Source organism: Procambarus clarkii, chromosome 87, assembly GCF_040958095.1.
Source record: "Procambarus clarkii isolate CNS0578487 chromosome 87, FALCON_Pclarkii_2.0, whole genome shotgun sequence".
Classification (NCBI taxonomy): Eukaryota; Metazoa; Arthropoda; class Malacostraca; order Decapoda; family Cambaridae; genus Procambarus; species Procambarus clarkii.
Window position 1 is genome coordinate 978,348 of NC_091236.1, and position 16,276 is coordinate 994,623.

The following is a 16,276-nucleotide window of genomic DNA, read 5'->3' on the forward strand; positions in this document are numbered from 1 at the left end:
CAGGAAAAATAAAAAATCGTAAGTGGCATATTTTGCCCGCTATAGGGTGGGGAAGTCTGGCAAAAAAAAAAAAAAAAGAGACGCTGACTCAGCGTGTGTCCGAGGCGGTCTGCCCAGCCCCAGCTGTCATGCAGGAGTGGCCACAAAGATATAATTACCTAATTATTTCAAAGTGTCTGATTGATTTTTCTTCGTGTTTTGCTGTAAGATTATTCAATAGTGTGTCGTGTGATATATTTATATAATAAAATGTGAATCATCGCTGTATTTAAAGTTATGGTGTGCATATTATTGATTCAATTATTGTGTTCATAAAACAATAAACAAATACTTTGTTGCTTATTACACTATATACACAGGTTATATATACGTATCTGCGTGTTTTGTTCACCATAACAAACCACTAAGTTGACATTGCGAGTCAAAAAGCAGCGAGGGGTGGCCACAACATCTGCCAGTCAGCCTCTCATCGCCACTCCCTCCCTCAATCACAACTCCCTCGCCCTCATCCTCTTCCCACCATACTGTTTTTGCTTTTATTTACTATATACAGACATTATATATAAGTATCTACATGTTCTGTTCACCATAACTGTTCATCTAAGCTGGTATATTGCCCTAAGAGCTTGGTGGCCACCCCCACCCATCAAGACAAATCATGTAGAAGTCGCCACCTCCTTCACCACAATGGCTTCTCCCCCACATTCCTTTTGCTGTTATTACACTATATATACACGTTATATTTAAGTATCTACATTTGTGTTCACCTTAATGAACCACTAAGTTGGTATGCTCAGTCGCAGTGGCAGCCAGTGGCAGCCCGCCACTGGCTGTCCCTCCCTCCCTCCCTCACATCACCTGATTTGCCACATTCGCCTCCCACCATACTATTTTGTGTTTTATTCACTATATACAGACGTTATATACAGGGGTACCTCGGTTTAAGAGTTTAATCCATTCCAGGAGACAGCTCGTAATCCGAAAACTCGTAAAACGAAGCTAATTTCCCTATAAGAAATAATGGGAAATGAATTGAAATATATTTACAAATTTCATTAGTAAATTAATTAATTTACACTATGACACTACATTAATTTGTAGTGTCATCTCCAGTTGCCACCGCTGCAAGCCAGCATGACTTAGTCTGGTCTCACCTCCCAAGCAAGCAACAACATTATCAGGGCTTCTTGCTCCCTGCTTGGGGTTATACATAAGTAACAATATACATATTGTGATTGGTGGCATTCATTTGCTTAACTCTTGTCTGGTGATTGTGCTAGACACTAAAATGGTGACCCTGGAGTTTACAAAATGCCCATCATTTTTACAGACAAGTGGTACATAAGAACAATAGCAACCATGATCAGGCTGCTAGCATACTTCATGACTGACTCTAGAGGCATGATTTGCAAAGACAGAGGCCCTCTTTGATGCCTTTAAGACCACCAATGACACATAGTAGTATATGTACAGCTTGGAAGATCTTTCCTTGGAAACTATTTCACAACCTTCAGAATTTGTAGCGTACACTGCCACTCATGCAACGATATGCCATCTTGCAGGCTTCCTTCCTCGTTTCATCCACAGTGTGTCATAAAATCCAATGACTTGCTGCTCAAATCGTACATAGTGTAGCCTCAGATACAGCTACTTCTTACGCTATCAAGTGGAGCATGTGACAGTGGCTTTTTTTAGTTTCATTCCTACAATGCTTGCCCCTGCACCCCCTTCCCTTTCCATCCCATTGCCGCATGAGGGAGCTTAGTGGCCTCCTCTGTCCTTTTAAAGCCTTATGCTCCTGCTGCTGTCTTCTCCAATTTTGCTGTTTTTTTCTGGGGGGAACCCCGTCGGCTCCCTGGAGCTATCCCAGGCTGATATGCTAATGTCAGACTTTGGCATCAGTCATGTGTATGGAGTTCTTAGGCCTACCGGGGACCACGGCCAGAACCGGGCCCCCTCAGAGAGGCAAGGGGAGCAATGGCCTATAGAAGCCCCCGTGTGGTTGGAAGCATTCTATGTCTGCCATCGACCGGAACAGGCACCCAGAAAGGTAAGCGCCTCAAAACAAACCCCTATTCTGGTTAAAATTGCTACCAAAAGCCGAATTAGTGGATAGAACTCCCCAACCGAAAACAAGCAAACTAGTGTGACGTCACACACCGCCGCGCCGCTGTCTGCGCAGCTCCCCTCTCCCCGGGAGGGGGAAGAGGGAGCACCAGACCCCCCACGCCGGCTACCCACACCTCAGTTCTTGAGGCTGATGCTATAGGCGATGGTCATGTGCTCTGGCTCCGGTGTCGCTACTGCACTGTGCTTTGCGTGTGGTGTTGCTTTTGTGGGTGCGAGAGCCAGGAGTTATCTTCAGTACTCGGGCTGCATGCGCCTAGGGTTGCCTTCCCTAGGTGCCCTGTAAGAACAGTGGTACCTCGGAATGCGATTGTCCCTGTATGCGAGGTTTTCGGAAGGCGAGCAGTATTTACTCCAAAAATTTGTCTCAGAAGGCGAGGGTTACTTCGGGACGCGAGTTTGTTGATACGCGTACAGGCCGACCTAGCGCGTGGTGGTTCGGCGATCGTCGCCCCTCCGCCCCGCCGCCCCTCAGTTTACCATTGTCTCGCGCTCAGTGACTACCCCCACATCAATTCTTCTCGCGGATTTTCAGTGTTTTGTTTGATTTTTGGTGATTTGTCTATACAATTTGTTATTATATATCTCACCATGGGTCCCAAGAAAGCCAGTGGTAAGGATAAAGGCCAGAAAGCTCATGTGAGGATGACAATAGAGGAGAAACAAGAGATCATTCGGAAGCATGAGAACGGTACACGTGTTGTTGAACTTTGTAGGCAGTACAACAAAGCCACATCAACAATATGCACTATACTTAAGAAGAAAAATAAGATTATAGGTGCTAAAGTGGCAAAAGGAGTAAGAACATTAACGGCACAAAGACCACAAATACTTGAAGAAGTGGAAAAGTTGTTATTAATTTGGATACACGACAAGGAGTTGAGGGGTGATAGTGTTTCGGAGGCCATTATTTGTGAGAAAGCCAGGGTGTTGCACGAAGACCTTCTAAAGAATACCCCTGCAACGAGTGATGCAGATAAGAAAGAGTTTAAGGCAAGCAGGGGCTGGTTTGAAAAATTTAGAAAGAGAAGTGGTATCCATAGTGTTACAAGGCATGGGGTTATGTGATGTGATTATGGAAGGGGACTCCCCTTCCAAACAGTAACTCCTCTCCTCCTCCCCCCTCCTCACCATCTTCCATACGCCTACAGCACTCGACAGCAAGGTAAGTAATAACTGGAACACAGTTTTGTAGGTTTATTTAGATGAATTAGGTAAATTAGGTATAAAAATTTAGTTTGATGTGGGGTTTTTGGGGTAGTCAGGAACGGATTAATTCATTTCCCTTTATTTCTTATGGGGAAATTAACTTCGGAATGCGAGTTTTCGGAAGGCGAGGCGTCTCCAGGAACGGATTAAACTCGTATTCTGAGGTATGCCTGTACTGCCCTTGGGGCTTGGGGCCACCTTCCACAGACTCCTCGGGGTCTGCCTCTGCTGGTCCGTTTTTACCTTTCGGTTTTTCGGCCGCCTGTTGGGCTTGGGCTCTTGGGTGTTCTGTTCTCCCTTGTTACCGGCAGGTAAGAGGCAGTTTGCACTGGTAGGGGTGCAGGGTGCTGCTCAGCTTGTATTCCCGACATCGCGGCCGGCTCTGTTCCTTGGGGTTCGCTGTCCTCTTGCGGGGTTTTGTTTTTGCCTGGTGGGGGGTTCTGTCATTTTATTCAGTTTGTTTTTGCCCTTCCACTGTTCTCCTCGGTGGCGCCCCCTGCTAGGTCCCCGTGAGTGTACACGTCCCTGGGGTTCAGCTATAGAAGTTTGCTTGGTAGTTTTGGGTGCCGGTTTGCAGCACCCTGCCTGGGACTACTTGAGCGCGAGTCCTCTTAAAGTAAACGCTCAGGACCCTGGGAATCCCCTAGGGGGCGCGTGGGTCCGATGGATGTGACCCCGGAGTCCCCACTCGCTGTGTGCGAGTTTGAGGGTTGCTTGGTCCCCTTGTCTCAGGGTGACCCTCATTGTTTTTGCCTCTGCCACGCTGCCTGTTGGGTCGGTGATACTTTCGACCCTAAGTCCTGTGAGTGTTGCTGCTTGCTTGTGACTCAATTTACCCAATCCTCTGATGATTCTATTCGGGTACAGGCGGCGCGTGCGTTGCAGTCTAGGTTTCGTCTGTTGCAACGCGCTCGGTTGGTTGCTCACCCGGATGCCCCAGGGCTGCCCCGCTTTGCTTTTCGAGACCCGGACTTGCGGGTGGGGGTCGCTTCGATCCTGGTTCAGTCCGCACCTCCTCGTCCTTCCCCTTCTGTTTGTTCTGGTCCCCCCCCCCCCCCTGCTTCCGGCCCCGAGCCGTCTGTGGGTTTCAGGGTCGGAGCAGGGGTTACTTGATCTCGAGACTCGGGCAGCTTTGGGGGGTGCCCCTTCCGGGGGGGGCGGCAGAGGCATTCGAGTCTTGTCTCCCGGCCAAAGCTTCTGGGTCTGACCAGTGGGCCCCCCTTCCTCCAGCTTTTCCGGCTGCCCCGTCCTTGTCTTGTGGGGTCGGGGCTTGGGGAGAGGACTCGGCCTCGGGTCCTGTGGTGAAGGACCTCAAGGCTGGGGAGGGGCTGACTTGGGGGCCTTGGGCCCCGCTGGACCCCGCCTGGGTTTTTCTTCCCTCTGAGTGGGGCTTATTGTTATAAGGAGTGGGGTTTTCTTTTCCCCCCTCTGCGTACGAGTTTGATTTGGTGTCGGCCCCTCCCCGGGTTCGGTTCCGTGTTCCCCCGGGTACGTCGGTTCCGTCCTTCCGGAGGTTTTCGGCTTATCGCATCCAACCTGGTGTGGTGCGAGCGGCCTTTGCAGCTTACCTCCTGCGTGACCCAGATTATACCTTCGGAAATGGATCCGTCCTCATTCAGGTTTGGGACTTCGTTCCCTTTCTGGCTCCTTTACGAGGTTCCGGAGTCGTCTTGGCTAGCAGACTGCCCCATGTTTTTTTGGATTCCTGGCATTCCTTCTGTCGTTCCCGCACGCTGGAGTGGCGGGAAGCTTCCACGGTGCTTCAGGTTTTCCTGGGGGGCGAGCTTGAGTACCTGAATGAGTGCTTGTTTGCCCCTGCCCTTCCCCGTGATGTGGGCGTTATTCAGCTCCATGTGCAGGTTCCCTCTCTTTCGGCGGCACTCGTTGTGGAGGACTTGCGCGCCCGGGGCCTTTTGGCTTCGGCCTTGCGGTTCTTTTCCTTCCTGGAGCTGTCTTCGGATTGCCTCGTGGAGGATGTGAGGACGCTTGGGTCTGTCCCGGGGTCCGGCACCTTGTCCTCGGCTGCGCGTTCGTCGGCTGCCTTGTTGGAGCTGTTCACACCGATTTTGCGGGATCCGGTTTCCCTGTTTTATGCTTCCCGTCTCGCGTGTCGGCAGGCGGTGCTGGGTTCCTCCGTGGAATCTGCTTGGGCTCTGGCTCTTAGGTATTCTTCACCTTTTTGTCCTCTTCTGTTTGAGGAGTCGGCCGTGGCGCAGTTTATTCAGGCTGCGTCGGCGGCTTGTCGTCCGATGTCGGACTTGTTGGTTTTCCGGGGGTCCCGGGGTGGGTCTTCCCGGAAAGGTCGTGCCAGGGCTCGGGGTTCCTCTCGTTGTGGTAGGCCTCTGGTGTCAGGTTCGGGGTTGGCTCCTCCTGCGGACCCTCCCTCGTCTGGTCGGCGCGGTGTTCGCGCTGTGCGGGGTTCTGGGTTTTGTAAGGGTCGCCGGCCCTTTCACGGTTTGCCCCCTTGACGGGGCAATGGGGGGGCGGCTTGCACTGTTCGCCCGAGCCTGGTCCCACGATTCGTGGGCCTTTCGGGTCGTGTTTCGCGGCCTGCGGTGGCATTGGGTGGCCCCTACCACCTTTGGGGGGTCGGGGCTGGCAGGGCAGGTTTCTTGGAGTGGGTACGCTTGGGCGTCGTCGAAACGACATCGTCCCTCAGATGAGTTTCCCGTCTGTTTCCGGTTCCGAAGTGGGACTGCGCGGACCTGCGGTTCATTCTGGACTTGTCCCGTCTGAATCCCTGGGTTCATTGCCCCTCCTTTCGGATGACTACGCTGTCTCAGGTTCGGCTCCTCTTGGAGCCGGGAGCTTGGATGGTGTCCCTGGACCTCCGGGACGCCTATTGGCATGTCCCGATTCATCCGCGGTTCAGGGACTGGCTCGGTTTTGTTGTGGGGCATCTGAGTTACCGCTTTCGTTGTCTCCCGTTCGGGTTGAACCTGGCACCTCGCGTGTTCACGCGCCTTACACGGGTTGTGATGGCTTGTTTGCGTCTCCTAGGTGTTCGGGTGTTGGCCTACCTCGACGACTGGCTGGTTTGGGCTCCCAGCCAGTCAGCTTGCTTGCTAGCCAGGGATTTGGTTCTTTCCCAGCTCGCCGAGTTCGGGTTCTTGGTGAACTGGAGGAAGTCCCATCTGGTTCCCTCTCAGGTTCGGACTTGGCTGGGTCTCGTTTGGGACTCTTGAACCGCCTCCTTGTCTCTCCCTCCGGAGTCTCTCCTGCGGCTGCGGCCCCGCCTTCGTCTGTTTCTGGAGGGCCCTTGGGTCACCCGGCGGTTGCTCGAGGGGCTGTGCGGGAGACTGAACTTCGCGATGGTGGTCTACCCTGCCGGGTCGGGTTTGGCTTCGACGGCTGTTCTGGTTCCTTCGGGGTTCCCCCTTCCGCCTCTCTCGTGATCGCAGAGTTTGACCCCCGGGGGCCTTGCGTCGGTTGCTGCGTCACCGGCTTCCTCTTCGGGTTTTACGGGGTTCAGTGCCTTGGCGCCTACCCGAGCCCTCGCTCGATGTGTACACGGGTGCGTCGTCTCTCGGCTGGGGTTTTGTGACCAGTGCTCACCGGGCCGGCCAGGGGCCTTGGGATCCGTCCTTCCGTCGAGCTCACAGCACAGTGCGGGAGTTCGCGGCAGTGTGGTTTGCTCTGGGGAGGATTCGGGTGGCCCGCGAATTGACGATTCGGCTCCATTCGGACTGCTCTCTGGTGGTTCATTGCCTGAACTGCGGGGGTTCGATGCGGTCCTTGTCTCTTTGGGGTTGGTCGCTTTGGGTGACTCGTCTGCTGAGTTCTTGGGGTTTGGCTCTCCTGGCGGTTCACGTACGGGGCTACCTACCTTGAGGCTACCTTGAGGTGCTTCCGGGGCTTAGTGTTCCCGCGGCCCGGTCGTCGACCAGGCCTCCTGGTTGCTGGACTGATCAACCAGGCTGTTAGACGCGGCTGCTCGCAGCCTGACGTATGAGTCACAGCCTGGTTGATCAGGTATCCTTTGGAGGTGCTTATCCAGTTCTCTCTTGAACACTGTGAGGGGTTTGCCAGTTATGCCCCTTATGTGTAGTGGAAGCGTGTTGAACAGTCTCGGGCCTCTGATGTTGATAGAGTTCTCTCTCAGAGTACCTGTTGCACCTCTGCTTTTCAACGGGGGTATTCTGCACATCCTGCCATGTCTTCTGGTCTCATGTGGTGTTATTTCTGTGTGCAGGTTTGGGACCAGCCCCTCAATTATTTTCCACGTGTAAATTATTATGTATCTCTCCCGCCTGCGCTCAAGGGAGTACAGATTTAGGCTCTTTAGTCAGTCCCAGTAATTTAGATGTTTTACTGAGTGGATTCTAGCAGTAAAGGATCTCTGCACGCTCTCTAGGTCAGCAATTTCTCCAGCTTTGAAAGGGGCTGTCATTGTGCAGCAGTACTCCACTCTAGAGAGCACAAGCGTTTTGAAAAGTATCATCATCGGTATAGTCCATCGGTATCATCGGTATCATCATCGCCCATCGGTATAGGGCGTGTCCAACGTCTTGGCCGACGCCCTGGCTCGCTTCGTTCCCCTCTCCACAGAGTGGATGGTCGACGACGAGTCCTTCCGTTGGCTTTGCCAGACGTTCGGGCGCCCCGAAGTGGACCTCTTCGCGTCGGTGTGGTTGCGGCGTCTTCCCGTTTATGCGGCGCCCTTCCCCGATCGCGACGCCGTCGGTGTCAATGCCTTTCGGCTAGACTGGTCGAGGTGGGGGTTCCTGTACCTCTTTCCCCCGGTTCGGCTGTTGCTCCAGGTCCTGCCTCGCTTAGAGACTTACCAGGGGAGAGTTGTCCTTCTGGCCCCTTGGTGGCCGGCCCAGCCTTGGTTTCAGGCACTGGTTGCTCGGTGTCCGAACCCGAGGGTTTTCCCGCGGCTCCACCTCCTTCAGCAGATCGGGCCGGTACGTCACGTGGCTGGTTCGATCTTCTCCTCGAGTCTTTGCATATGGTTTTTTTTGACTCGAGTCTATCATCATCTCTATGGTGATCAGGTGGCCTCCTTGTTAGTGTCCCACCTGAGGGCTTCTTCTCGGCGGCAATATGAAGTTTCCTGGCGGTCCTTCCGTTTCATTTTGCGTCTTCGGCGTGTTAGTTCCTTGTCTGTTCGGGTGGTCTTGTCCTTCCTCTCGTGGTTGTTTCAGGACCGTCATCTTATGCCTAACATTGTCGCTTCGTATCGTGCGGCGCTGGCGGAGCCGCTTCAGCTTGCTTTCGGTATCGATGTTACGCCTGCGCCGTTTCGCAAGCTGTCTCGTGCATTGTTTCACCTCTGGCCTGCTCATGCGTCGCCTAAGCCGTCCTGGTCTTTGGACAGAGTGCTCGCTTTCCTTTTGTCTCCTCGTTTCGTTGTGGCCCATTTGGTCCAGGATTGTTTTTCCAAGGCACTTGTCTTGTTGGCTTTGGCCTCTAGGGGTCTGGTAGGGGAGCTTCATGCTCTCCTCCGGTGCAGGGGTTTCTGCTCTTTTGGTCGTGGTGATTGTTTTGTTCGTTTGCAGCCGTCTCCTTCTTTTCTGGCGAAGAATGAGACTGCTGCGTTCCGGAGGGGTCCATGGGTGGTTGATGCTTGGTTTGTCAGGCCAGGGGTGCATCATGTTTTGTGTCCGGTTGCGGCGCTTCGCCGTTATTTGCGCGCCACAGCTTCTGTGTCCGGGGACGCTCTGTGGGTTGATCCGGTTTCCCTTCTTCCCTGTTCGCGGGTTCAGGTCTCTCAGGTCGTCCGCAGGGTTATTAAGTCCAGCCAGCCTGCGGTCTATTCCCGTGCCCATGACGTTCATAAGTTCGCGGCTCTTGCTGCCGTCTTTGGGAATATGTCTTGGTCTGATATTCGGGCGCGGGGATTTTGGCGGTCGAACAGGGTCCTGGCTGCTCGTTACCTTGTGAATGTCCCTGGGCCTCGTCGGGCCTGTGTTGCTTTGGGTCGGCGGTTGCAGCCAGTTGTCTCGGCTTCGAGTTGAGGAGTGAGCGACGACCGCCTCCCGGGTAAGTCCCTCTTTTCTCTGTCTGTGGGTAGTTAGCTCCGGGGAGGCGACGGGGCTCCCCCCAGAAAACCAGCGTTGAATGTAATGAAACGCCATTTTCTGGGTGAGTCCCGGAGGCTCCCCGGCATCCCTCCCTCCCTCCCTCCGGTCGGCTGTTTTTCGCGTTTTTGGGGAGGGGGGAGCTGCGCAGACAGCGGCGCGGAGGTGTGTGATGTCACACTAGTTTGCTTGTTTTCGGTTGGGAAGTTCTATCCACTAGTTCGGTTTTTGGTAGCAATTTTAACCAGAATAGGGGTTTGTTTTGAGGCGCTTACCTCTCTGGGTGCCTGTTCCGGTCGATGGCAGACATAGAATGCTTCCAACCACACGGGGGCTTCTATAGGCCATTGCTCCCCTTGCCTCTCTGAGGGGGCCCGGTTCTGACGGTGGTCCCCGGTATGCCTAAGAACTCCATACACATGACTGATGCCAAAGTCTGACATTAGCATATCAGCCTGGGATAGCTCCGGGGAGCCTCTGGGACTCACCCAGAAAATGGCGTTTCATTATATTCAACGCTGTTTTTTTTTTTTAAATATTAGTCTAAAATAAATTTCTGAAAATATTTTGATGAAAGTTTCTCGAAGCTGAAGCCAATAAATTGGAGATTTGTTTAACATTTTTAAGTAATTTTTACATAATTCTAATATTTTTTGTAAATATACCCCCTTCAATGTCACATCATATGACGTTTTGCGCAGTTTAAGGGTTAACCCTTCCACTGCTCAGGGGACCTGAGGACATTTACACCCCTGTGCGCAAGAAAAAAATAAATTCAATTTTTTTTCGTCTTCTAAACATGTTAATTTGTGTCCCCTGAGCTCGGGAAAAATAAAACAAAAAAATCGTAGGTGACATATTTTGGGCGCAATTGACCGAGGAAGTCTGACAAAAAGTGGGCATTGACAGTGCGGTTGCCAGAGCCGGTCAGCGTCACCCGCGCTGACAGGTGGGAGTTGCCACAAAGATATTATCACTTAATTATTTCTATGTCTCTGATTGATTTTTTCCTAGTTTTTTGCAGTAATATTATTCAATAGTGTGTATTGTAATATATTTATATAATAAAAGTGGTGAATAATCGTTATACTCAAAAGTATGGTGTGCATATTAGTGATTCAATTATTATGTTCATAAAACAATAAACAAATAGTTTTGCTGCTATTACACTCTATACACAGGTTATATATAAGTATCTGCATGTTTTGTTCACTATAACGAACCACTAAGTTGGTATTGAGAGTCAAAAAGCAACAAGGAGTTACCGCCACACATCAGCCAACCACTCGCTGCCACTCCCTCAACACACGCACTAAACTTTCTCCCCCAACAATACCATTTGTGGTGTTATTACACTATATACAGACATTATATATAAGTATGTATATATTTTGTTCACCACAACTGTACAGCTAAGCTGATATAGTTAGTTCAGGCACTAAGAGTCGTCGCTATACACACAGTCAGCTGGCGGCTCCCTCACTCATTCAAGGTCACATGCACTAAACTTTCTCCCCCAACAATACTGTTTGAAGTGTTATTACACTATATACACATATTATATATAAGTATCTACATGTTGTATGCACCGTAACTGTACACCTAAGCTTGTAGTGCGCCCAAAGAGCATAGTGGCCACCCTCTAAACAGCTAGACAAATCATGCAGACGACGTCACCTCCGTCACCCAAATGACTCCTCCCAGCATAATCCTTTTGCTGTTATTACACTAATACACACATTATATATAAGTATCTACATTTGTGTTCACCATAGAGAACCACTGAGCTGGTATGGTGAATGCAAACAATAACAGGTGGCCACACAGTCAGTAAACGATGCTATCTCCCTCCGTCTCTCAGCATCACTGCTCCCACAGCGCTAATTATTACAACAGTCCTGCTATTATCACAACCCTGGTTATTTATATCACAGTCAGGGGTCATCTGTAATAGTGTCATCGCTAAATAATAACAATTATATATTTATTTTGACATTTTTCGGCGATGCTGTGGTCACAAGCTGAACAGCAATGCTGTTTGCTCATGCTGCGTGCGCCAGCCTTGGTTGCTTCAACAGTATTGTGCCTCTCACACCTGAGAATATTGCCCACGATTTAAAAAAAAAATGGCGTTTGTTTACAAGAGCCGTGAGGAAGCTAATGTGAACCCCGTGTAGCCGCGGGCCATTTTGAATCGGGCCTGGCACCCTTGGGCGTATATATATGCCATGCGCATGGTGGGACATGTTACTCAGAGCGTATATATACACCATGTGCAGTTTAAGGGTTAAAGCCTGCAACACGCCCAGGCGCAAGAAATAATTTTTGTATTTTATCTTAAAAAAGTGTTCATTTGTGTTCCCTGACCAGGGAAAGAGGGAATCGTAGGAGACATATTCTGGCCGCAATAGAGTAAGAAAGTCTGGCAAAATGTAGTCGTTGACAAAGCATTCGTCGGAGGTGGTTAGCTCCGCCCGAGCTGTCAGGCGGGAGTTGCCACAAAGATATTACAGTGCATCCTCACTCTAACGAACCCCGCTCTATCAAATTCCCGGATGATCTGAACAAATTGAATTCGGTACTAAATGTTCAGTGGAATGTACAAATGTTTGATTGAGGGTTGTTCGTCCAAGCGATCACCGAGACCGAGCTGTCATAGCTGATGACAGCCACTGTCATTAACTATGATTCATCGAAGTGTAAACAGTTGTACAGTATTATATTTTGCTTACCCATTGTTTCCACTGAGAAATGGTTGAAGGATGATAAAATGTGTCAGGGGAGGCAGGTTGCATCATTGGTGAGGGTTGCAGTCTGGGGGCAAGTAGTTTCAGTAGTTGGGGGCTTAGTGTCAGGAGGCAGGTGGTGGAAGTTATTCTCATTGGGGGTTGTCAGAAAAGACTGGTGGTGTCAGTAGTGGAAGTTATCAGGGAAGGCAGGTGGTGTCATGTGTAGTCATGGGAGGCAGGTGGTGTCATGTGTAGTCATGGGAGGCAGGTGGTGTCAAGGAAGGCAGGTAGTGTCAGGTGTTGTCAAGAGAGGTAGGTAGTATCAGGTGTTGTCAGGGGAGGCAGGTGGTGTCAAGGGAGACAGGTGGTGTCAGGTGTTGTCAGGGGAGGCATTTTGGTGTCAGGTGTTGTCAGGGGAGGCATTTGGTGTCAGGTGTTATCAGGGGAGGCTGGTGGTGTCAGGTGTTGTTAGCAGAGGCATGTGGTGTCAGGTGTTGTTAGGGTAGGCAGGTGGTGTCAGGTGTTGTCAGGGAAGGCATGTGGTGTCAGGTGTTGTCAGGGGAAGCAGGTGGTGTCAGGGGAGGCAGGTGTTGTCAGGGGAGGCAGATGGTGTCAGGGGAGGTAGGTGGTGTCAAGGGAGGCAGGAGGTGTCAGGTGTTGTCAGGGGAGGCAGGTGGTGTCAGGCAAGGCAGGTGCTGTCAGGTGTTGTTAGGGGAGGCAGGTGGAATCAGGTGATGTCAGGGGAGGCAGATGGTGTCAGTGGTGAGCTCTGGTTATCAGTTATCAGCTAGTTCTGGTCGACGACCGGGCCGCAGGGACGCTAAGCCCCGGAAGCACCTCAAGGTAGGTAGTTGGCAACACGTGGCTGGTGCCTTCATGCTCCATCTCGATACGTTCACTCACTGTCTGCTTTTCACCAAATTAGCTGAGAAAATGTTACGATTTCAATTGTTTGTAACATTGCTTTATTATATTACGTAGTCAAAATGAAAAATTCAAATAAATAGTGGTGTCAGTGGTGAGGGGTTAAATTAGGTGGGTGGAAAGGCATCAAAGGAGGGTGAGTGGAGATGGAACACCAGGGCTGGGCCTCTGCAGACTCTGCACCACGTGCCTGTCTCGATACTATACTCGATGCTTTTCACAAAATGTGGAGAGAAAATTTTACCATTTTAGTGGCTTGTAACACGTCGCTCTATCATATTCTATCTTATTCCTTAGTCAAAAGGAAGAATTCATAGTAAATTGGTATGTCAGTGGTGAGGGGAATGTATTAGGGGGGTTAAGAAGTCAGCTAGCTTCTATAGGAGTGTCGGATGTGTTGAATGAGATGCCTCCATGTCCGGCCTGAGTGGCCAGCTGACTGCTGCCCCCACGTGGCTCCTCACTACTGCCTCACTACACCCCATACTTAACTCGAGAATATTTTTCCATTTCAGTTGCTTGTAACATTACTTTATTATATTACGAAGTCAAAATGAAGAATTCACAATAAATGGTGATGTCAGTGGTGGGGGTGGTGTCAAAGAAGTCTGCTGGTGAGGGATGGTGTCAGAGAAGTCTGGTGGTGTCAGTGGTGGGGGATGGTGTCAAGAAACGTCTGGTGGTGTCAATGGTGGGGGGCTGGTGTTAAGAGAAGTTCGGTGGTGGGGGATGGTGTCAAGAGAAGTTTGATGGTGGGGGATGGTGTCAGTGGTGGGGGGTGGTGTCAGAGAAGTCTGGTGGTGTTAGTGGTGGGGGTTGGTATCAGAGACATCTGGTGGTGGGGGATGGTGTCAAGAATGGTGTCAGTGGTGGGGGATGGTGTCAGAGAAGTGACTGATGATGAAGAGCTGGCAGATTATTATCGACACCTAAAGGGCATGAAAGATATTATAATGAAGCAGCGCACAATGAAGAAAAACTAAAATTCAAAAGTTTTGGTACAGTTTCACAGTAGGCCTACAGGACCAGCACCTAGCACTAACAAGGACTCCCCTCGTGAGTCAGGTGCAATTTTTCCTAATGCAAATGTGTTCTGGCATATGAACTATTTTTTTAAGGTTTTTGGGCCCGGACGGATGGAATGAATTCCGCACTGGAACGAATCGGCTTCACCCCATATAGTTTGTTCATGTGAGGACACACTGCTACTACCTAATTATTTCAATGTCTCTGATTTATTTTTTCATAGTTTGTTTGCAGTAATATTATTCAATAGTGTGTAGTGGTATATACAGTACAACCTCGATTCAATGCACCCCGATTCGCCGCATCTCCGGCTAGGTTGCACACTTTTCAGGCCGGATTTACTCACCCGTTTCGACGAACAATGCTTTGCCGAAGCGGGGTGTTTGCGAATTTGCACATCCCCCGTACTGCTATCCCAACAGTACGATGTTGGAACAGAATTCACAGACTGGTGGAAAACTTAACTATTCTATCACAGGTTACAATTAATAATTTCTTCATATGACAAGTTGAATCACACATAAGTGGTCCACAAGCTTACAAATGTAGATTATTCATGTTATTGGCACAAGAACTACATGTTCTTGTACCAATAACAAGAATCCACTAATCGGTCCAGATTAGTGGACGGGTCTAATCCGTGTGTACACAGCACCATGAGTGTTTAATTTGATTTTGTCGCCACAGTTTAGGGACCTATGGCTTCGAATTAATAAAATTAATAAATCAGTTCTAACATAAGTACAGTATTTTTTATAGTTCTTATTATTGTAATAATGTTGCTGAACTAAATATATAACCCAAAAATTAGGACTTTTGGTTATAAAATGGAATTATAAAATAAATTTAGTTGGGTTATAAAATTCCAAAAATATGGAATTTGATGTAAATCCAATATTTGAGAGAAATTTATGTTATTGGATCTGGCTTAAACACCAACCTACTGTAAGGTGTATAGACCTAGTCTGCATTCATACAGTAGGCACCCAGTGCCATTAGCTTTGTCTGTGATTGACATGTTTGTCCGCTGGTAGAAGAATAATCGTGGAATTTACCATTTTCTGGGGGAAGCCCCAACGGCTCCTCGGAGCTATTCATGGCTGATATGGATATCCTAACTATTTTGCATCAGTCGATGTGGGTGGAGTTCTAGCCTACCGGGGACCACGAGCCAGAACCTGGCCCCCTCACAGAGGCATGGGGAGCAATGGCCCATAGAATGCACATGTGATTTGGAGCATTCTATATCTGCCATCGACCGGGACAGGCACCCAGAAAGGTAAGCGCCACAAAACAAACCCCTATTCTGGTTAACAACAAAAATTGACAAACGAGTGGACAGGACTCCCCAAAAGAAAAAACGAGCAAACCAGCATGACATCACACGAGCCGCGCCGCATGTCTGCGCAGCTCCTCACCAGCACACTGGTGATATGAATAAGGAGAGAAAAAATGAGACGAATGAGAACACAAATGAGAAAGACGAAAGCAACAAGGAGAAAGATAAGGGCAATACCGAGAATGAATGCAGAAACGAGAAAGTTGGAACAAAAAACACAGAGGTAGCCAAGTCGTGCACGGGTACAAACAAGAATAATACAATCACAAATGAAAATATTTGCTGGTATTATGCAAAAGGACAGTGTAGATATGGGCCCAGAGGCACGGAATGCTCATTCATGCACCCACGGAAATGCCGAAACTGGTTAGGGAAAGGCAGATGTCGTTTTGATACAGAGTGTAGATATTTTCACCCTAAGCTATGCACACTCTCAGTCAATGAGAGGAAATGCTACGATCTTCACTGCCCCGATTTCCACGTCAGAGGTACACAGCGCCATATAAGAGAAGAAGTCCAACATAATAGCCCTGAAAATTTTTTAGAGGCAGGTACAAACAGAGGGAGAAACAGACAGGCAGAAACGTGGCAGGAGTACGGATGGAGAGGGGGAAATGCCCAAGACTGGACTACAGTTCGGCATCAAGCCCACACATACTACACCCCCCAACTACACAGAGACTACCACACTCCCCAGTATCACTTCCAAAACTGGACAAACCATTGCCACAACAACACACCCTGGGTCAGGGTAGAGAGGAGGGAGAACTACCAAAACCTTCCAGAAGTGACACACAACATGGACAATCATTCATATTTGCAAACATTCAAGGTTTAACCCTTAAAGTGCGCATCACTTCATATGAAGTGTAAATCGTTTTACCAGTCAACTGCGCTTC

At 49.7% G+C, this 16,276-nt stretch overlaps 1 protein-coding gene across 6 annotated transcripts in view; it reads left to right on the forward strand.

Annotated features, from left to right (window-relative positions):
• The window catches only part of LOC123746990 (putative nuclease HARBI1), a 119,585-nt gene that overhangs the window by 41,626 nt on the left and 61,683 nt on the right, over window positions 1-16,276 (forward strand). The window lies entirely within an intron of this gene.